The following is a 6,533-nucleotide window of genomic DNA, read 5'->3' as shown; positions in this document are numbered from 1 at the left end:
TAAAAAACGGCAGGGGATATATAGCTCAGAGGTCAAATGCCCCTGGGTTCCATCCCCAGACCCCCCTCCCCAAAAAACAGCCAGTCGTGGTGGCACACACTTGTAATCCCTGCGCTTGGGAGGTGGAGACAGGAGGATAGAGCAGAAGGGTTCCATCCCCAGTACCACTACAAAAAAAAAAAAAAAAAAATTGAAGACAGGCCAGGTCTAATCCCAGCTCCTGGGAGGCTGAGTTGGGAGGATCGCACAGGTTTGAAGCCAGCCTCAGCTACTTAGTGAGGCTGTCAACAACTTAGTAAGAATCTGTTTCCAAATAAAATATAAAATAGGTCTGGGAGTATAGCCCGGAGATAGAAAAGCCCCTGGGTTCCACCCCCAGTATCATAAATAAAAATTAATAATAGATAAAATAAAATAAAAGTTGCAAAGGGCCTTGAGACCTTGTTTCTTTTTTTTTTCTTTTTTTTTTTTTTTTCTTTTTTGGTGGTACTGGGGGTGGAACCCAGAGGCTTTCTACCTCCGGGCTATACTCCCAGACCTATTTTTTTTTTAATATTTTATTTGTAAACAGGGTCTCACTAATTGCTGAGAGCCTCACTAAGTACTAAGTAGCTTAGGCTGGCTTCAAACCTGTGCGATCCTCCTGTCTCAGCCTCCCAAGCGTGGGATTACAAGAGTGGGCCACCACGCAGGCTAGACCCTGTTTCTAAATGAGAAATAAAGTTGGCCTGAGGGTGTAGGGTGGAGGTAGAATGGCTTTGTGTTCAATTCCCATTATCACAGAAAAAAAAAAAAAAAAGAAAAAAAAAGAAGAGCAAACTTGTAATCCCAGTACTTGGGAGGCTAAGACAGGAAGATTGCACAGGTTCAAAACCAGCCTCAGTTACTTAGTGAGGCTCTCAGCAACTTAGTGAGACCCTGTTTTCAAATAAAATATAAAATAGGTCTGGGACTGTAGCCCAGAGGTAGAAGGCCCTCAGTTCCATCTTCAGTACAAGAAAGAAAGAAAGAAAGAAAGAGAACTGAGTTGTAACTCAGCAATAAATGCCCTTGGGTTCAATATTCTGAGTACCACCACCAAAAGTTTAAAAATAAAAATAAAAGTGAAGCCGGGTGTGGTGGTGCACACTTTGGGAGTCTGAGACTGGAGGATCACAGTTTGCGGCCAGCCTCGGCTGCTTAGTAAGGCCCTCTGCAACTCAGTGAGAGCCTGCTTCAAGATAAAAAAAAAAAAAAAAAAAAAAAAAAACAGGGCTGGGAGTATAGCTCAAAAGTAGAATGCATCCCCATTATAAAATAAAAGTGAATAAGACATATTGTTTGAATAGCCAAGAAATGTACAGCACAACATTTAAACGGTGTGAAAGAAAAGATGGGTGTGGTGGCACACGTTGTAATTCTAGTGCCTGGAAGGTTAAGACAGGAGGGCTGCAGGTTTGAGGGCAGCCTCAGCAAGTAGTGAGACTTTCATCTCAGCAACCTAGCAAGACCCTGTTTCCTCTTTCTTTCTTTCTTTCTTTCTTTCTTTCTTTCTTTCTTTCTTTCTTTCTTTCTTTCTTCTTTCTTCTTTTTCAGTACTGGGGATGGAACCCAGGGCCATTCTACCTCTGAGCTACACCCACAGCCCTATTTTTATTCTTTTTTTTGTTGTTGTTTTTTCTGCAGGTCTGGGATGGAACCCAGGGGTATTTGACCTCCGAGCTATACCTCCTGCCCTATTTTTTATTCTTTATTTTGAAACTGGGTCTCACTGTGTTGCAGAGGGCCTCACTAAGTAGCTGAGGCTGTCCACAAACCGCGATCCTCTGGTCTCAGCCTCCCAAATGCTGGGATTACAAGCGTGCGCCACCATGCCCGGCTTATTTTTATTCTTTATTTTGAAACAGGGTCTTACTGAGTTGCAAAGGGCCTCACTAAGTAGCTGAGGCTGTCCACGAACCATGATCCTCCTGTCTCAACCTCCCAAATGCTGGGATTACAGTTACAAGGCCCTATTTCTTTTTTTTTTTTTTTTGGTGGTACTGGAGATGGAACCCAGGGGCCTTCTGTCTCCAGGCTACACTTCCAGACCTATTTTTTAAATATATTTCTTATTTGGAAACAGGGTCTCTTAAGCCAACGGAGGTTGGCTTCAAACCTGCGCTATCCTCCTGCCTCAGCCTCCCAACCGCGGGGATTACAAGCGTGCACCACCACGCCCGGCTAAGACCCTATTTCTTTCTTTTTTTTTAATAATATTTATTTATTTATTTATTTATTTATTTATTTATTTATTTATTTATTTATTGGTGGTACTGGGGTTCCTGAAAGCCCTTCTACCTCCGGGCTACACTCCCAGGCCTATTTTTACATTTTTATTTGGAAACAGGGTCTCCTAAACCAGCACGCGCGGCTGGCTTCGAACCTGCGCGATCCTCCTGTCTCTGCCTCCCAAGCGCAGGGATTACAAGCGTGCGCCACCACGCCCGGCTCTAAGAACCTATTTCTAAATAAGAAATAAAATTGGTCAGGGGTGTAGCTCAGAATGCCTCGGGGTTCAATTCTCAGTAACACACACACGTATAAGAGAGCCTGGGGTGGGTTTAATCCTAGTACCTGAGAGGCTGAGACAGGAGGATCGCAGGCTTGAAGACAACCTAAGCATGGTAGTGAGGCTTTCAGCAACCGAGGAAGACGAAGACGAAGAAGACGAAGACGAAGAAGACGAAGACGAAGAAGACGAAGACGAAGAAGAAGACGAAGAAGAAGAAGACGAAGAAGAAGAAGACGAAGAAGAAGAAGACGAAGAAGAAGACGAAGAAGAAGAAGACGAAGAAGAAGAAGACGAAGAAGAAGAAGAAGAAGAAGAAGAAGAAGAAGAAGAAGAAGAAGAAGAAGAAGAAGAAGAAGAAGAAGAAGAAGAAGAAGAAGAAGAAGAAGAAAGAAGAAGAAGAAATCCTGAGACCCGGCGTGGTGGCGCACGCCTGTAATTCCCGCGCTTGGGAGGCGGAGACAGGAGGATCGCGCAGGTTCGGAGCCACATAAAAAAAGTTAAAAAATAGGTCTGGGAGTGTAACCCGTGGGAGTGTATCCCGAGGGCTTCCAGGAACCCCAGTACCACAAGAAAGAAAGAAAGAAAGAAAGAAAGAAAGAAAGAAAGAAAGAAAGAAAGAAAGAAAGAAAGAAAGCCTGAGATCTGTGTAAAATATCTTATTGACTCATTTCACTTCCTGTGAAGGACCTAGGCCATGCTTGCCAAGCCCTGTGGCGGATTCAGAGATAACAAGGGGCCTCGCTCCCCAGAGGTGTGTGTGCGCGTGGGGGGAGAGACAACAGATACCACAGGACCATAATTAGTACAAGTTAAAATATAATAAGTGCCGGGCGTGGTGGCGCACGCTTGTAATCCCCGCGCTGGGGAGGCTGAGACAGGAGGATCGCACAGGTTCGAAGTCAGCCTCAGCTACTTAGTGAGGCTCTCAGCTACTTAGTGAGACCCTGTTTCCAAATAAAGTATAAAATAGGTCTGGGAGTATAGCCCGGAGGTAGAAAGCCCCTGGGTTCCACCTCCAGTACCACACACACACAAAAAATAAATAAATAAAATAAAATATAGTAAGTGCAGGAGACTTCTGTGCGGTGACAAGTGTCACAGAGTGGTCTGTACTTGTTCTCTCAAGGCAGAACCCTCTGGCCTATGGCCCCAGTTATGCCTCTTGCTCTCAGGCTGACTGTGTCTGTGACCACTTCTATAAGCCTGTTTTCCCATCTGTCAGAAGAGACTAATAATAGTCCTTACGTCATAATTGAAAAGAATAAATAAGACAAAGCAGATAAGTACTTACTTCAAGCCTTCAATAAATGTGAGTTTAGAAAAAATTAATTTTGAGTCGGGCGTGGTGGTAGACACTTGTAATTCCAGTACTTGGGAGGCTGAGATAGGAGGATCGCAGGTTCTAGTACAGTCTCAGCAAATAGTGAGACTTTCAAATTAGTGAGACCCTGCTTCAAAATAAAAAATAATCGGGCTGGGGGTGTAGCTTACATGTAGAATGCCCCTGAGTTCAATACCACAAAAAAAGAAAAAAATAATTTTTACCTCTCCATAGATATTTTATTCTTTATTTTGAAACAGGGTCTAAGTTGTGGAGGGCCTAAGTAGCCGAGGCTCTCTGAGAACCACGATTCTGATCCTCCTGTCTCAGCCTCTCGAAACCTGGGATTACAAGTGTGAGCCACCACGCCCAGTTTATTTTTATTTTTATATTTATTTATTTATGCAGAACTGGGATTGAACCCAGGGGCATTCTACCTCTGAGCTACAGCCGAAGTCTTTTTTTTTTTTTTTTTTTTTCTGTAGTGGGGATGGAACCCAGGGTCATTTTACCTCTGAGCTGCACCCCAGCCCTATTTTTTTATTCTTTATTTCGAAACAAGGTCTCACTAAGTTGTAGAAGGCCTCACTAAGTAGTAGCTGAGGCTGTGCACAATCTGCAATCCTCCTGTTTCAGCCTCCCAAATGCTGGGATGACAAATGTGTGCCACCGTGCCCGGTGTTAAAACCAGACTTTTTAAAAAGAAATAAAATAGCTGGGCACGGTGGCGCTTGCCTATAATCCCAGTACTTGTGAGACTGAGACAGGATGATCATAGGTTCAAGGCCATCCTCAGCAACGTAGTGAAGCCCCGTTTCAATAATAAATGGTAGAATAGCACAAGTTCGCAGTCAGCTTCAGCTACTTAGTGAGGCCATTTGCAACTTGATGAGACCCCATTTCCAAATAAGAAATAAAATAGGTCTGGGAGTAGAGCCCAGAGGTAGAAAAACCCCTGGGTTCCACCCCAGTACCACACACACACACACACACACACACTTTAAAGAAAACAGGGCTGGAGGTGTAGCTCAGAGGTAGAATGCCCCTGGGTTCAATCCCCAGTGCATTGCAAACGACAACCACAACAGATTCGCAGCAGAATGGGATCCAAAGTGAGGCAGCTCCTCTTAGTATAGAAATTCATGAGTGTGTCCAAGTAGTATGAATATTCATACGCTCTGCTGCAGAAATATCAACGTTTGGTTTCTGAGAGCTGCACCATGCCTCCCGGGCATGTCACTCTATACTTTTCTTTTTTTTCTGGTACTAGGGATTGAACACAGGGACATTCTACCCAACTACACCTCCCAGCCCTTTAAAATTTTTATTTAACTCTGGGTGTGATGGCACAAACTTGTAAACCCAGCATTTAGGAGGCTGAGACATGCGGGTCCTAGTTTGTGGACAGCCTCAGCTATTAGTGAGGCCCTTTGCAACTCAGCAAGACCCTGTTTCAAAATAAAGAATAAAAAATAGGGAAGGGGGTGTAGCTTGGAGGTCGAATGCCCCAGATTTCATCCCCAGTATCGCAAAAAAAAAATGATTTGTTTACATAATTACTTATTAATGGTACTGGAGATTGAATCCAGGGGAGTTCTACGTGTGAGTCAGACTCCTAGCCCTATTTTTATTTATTTGTGGTGCTGGGGATTGAACCCAGGGGTATTCAACCTCGCATTTACATCCTGGGTCTTATTTTTTACCTGAGAACAGATTCTAACTAAGTTGAGAAGCAACTCCCTAAGTTGATGAGGCTGGCTTGAAACCTGTGTTTCTTTTGCCTCACATTTTCATTTTTATTCTGAACCAAGATCCAGCTAAATTGCTGAGGGCCTCACTAAATTGCTGCAACTGGCTTTGGACATGTGATCCACCTGTCTCAGCTGTGGTGGCACAACCACACCTGGCCTAAATTCTCAAACACATCTGGCTCTACTGGTTTCCAGATATTAAGATTGTACCTTTTTTAAGCCGGGTGTGGCGGCACACGCTTGTAATCCTAGCATTTGGGAGACTGAGATCAGAGGATTGTGGTTCAAGGACAGCCTCAGCTACTTAGTGAGGCCCTCTGCAACTCAGTGAGACCCTGTTTCAAAACAAAGAATAAAAAGTAGTGCTGGGAGTGTAGCTCGGAGGTAGAATGCCTCTGGGGTCCATCCCCAGTACCACACACACAAAAAAAAAATTGTACATTTTTTTCTTTTCTATGTTACTGGGGATGAACCCCAGGAGCATTCTACCTCTGAGCTACCCCCAACCTATTTTTTATTCTTATTTATTTGTGGTACTGGGGGTTGTACCCTGGGGTCTTTTACCTCCAAGCTACCCCCTGCCCGATTTTATTTGGAAAAAGGGTCTAAGTTGCTGAGTGCCTCACTACTTAGCTGAGACTGCCCGTGAACCTTCAATTCTCCTGTTTCAGCCTCCCAAGGACTAGGATTTCAAGTGTGCACCACCATGCTCGGCTTATTTTTTATTCTGAAAACAGGATCTCACTAAACTGCAAAGGGCCTCATTATGTAGCTGAGGCTGTCCGCGAACTTCCGATCCTCCTATCTCGGCCTCCCAAGAATTGGGATTATAGGTATGCACCACCACTCCGGACCCAAAATTCTTGTAAATTTGGGGTGTACGGGGAGAAAAAGTCATGAGCTGAGAGCCGGGCCTGAACCCTTTACC

This window comes from Muscardinus avellanarius (assembly GCF_963383645.1).
Source record: "Muscardinus avellanarius genome assembly, chromosome: 16".
Taxonomy (NCBI): Eukaryota; Metazoa; Chordata; class Mammalia; order Rodentia; family Gliridae; genus Muscardinus; species Muscardinus avellanarius.
Note: the sequence above shows the minus strand (reverse complement) of the source record.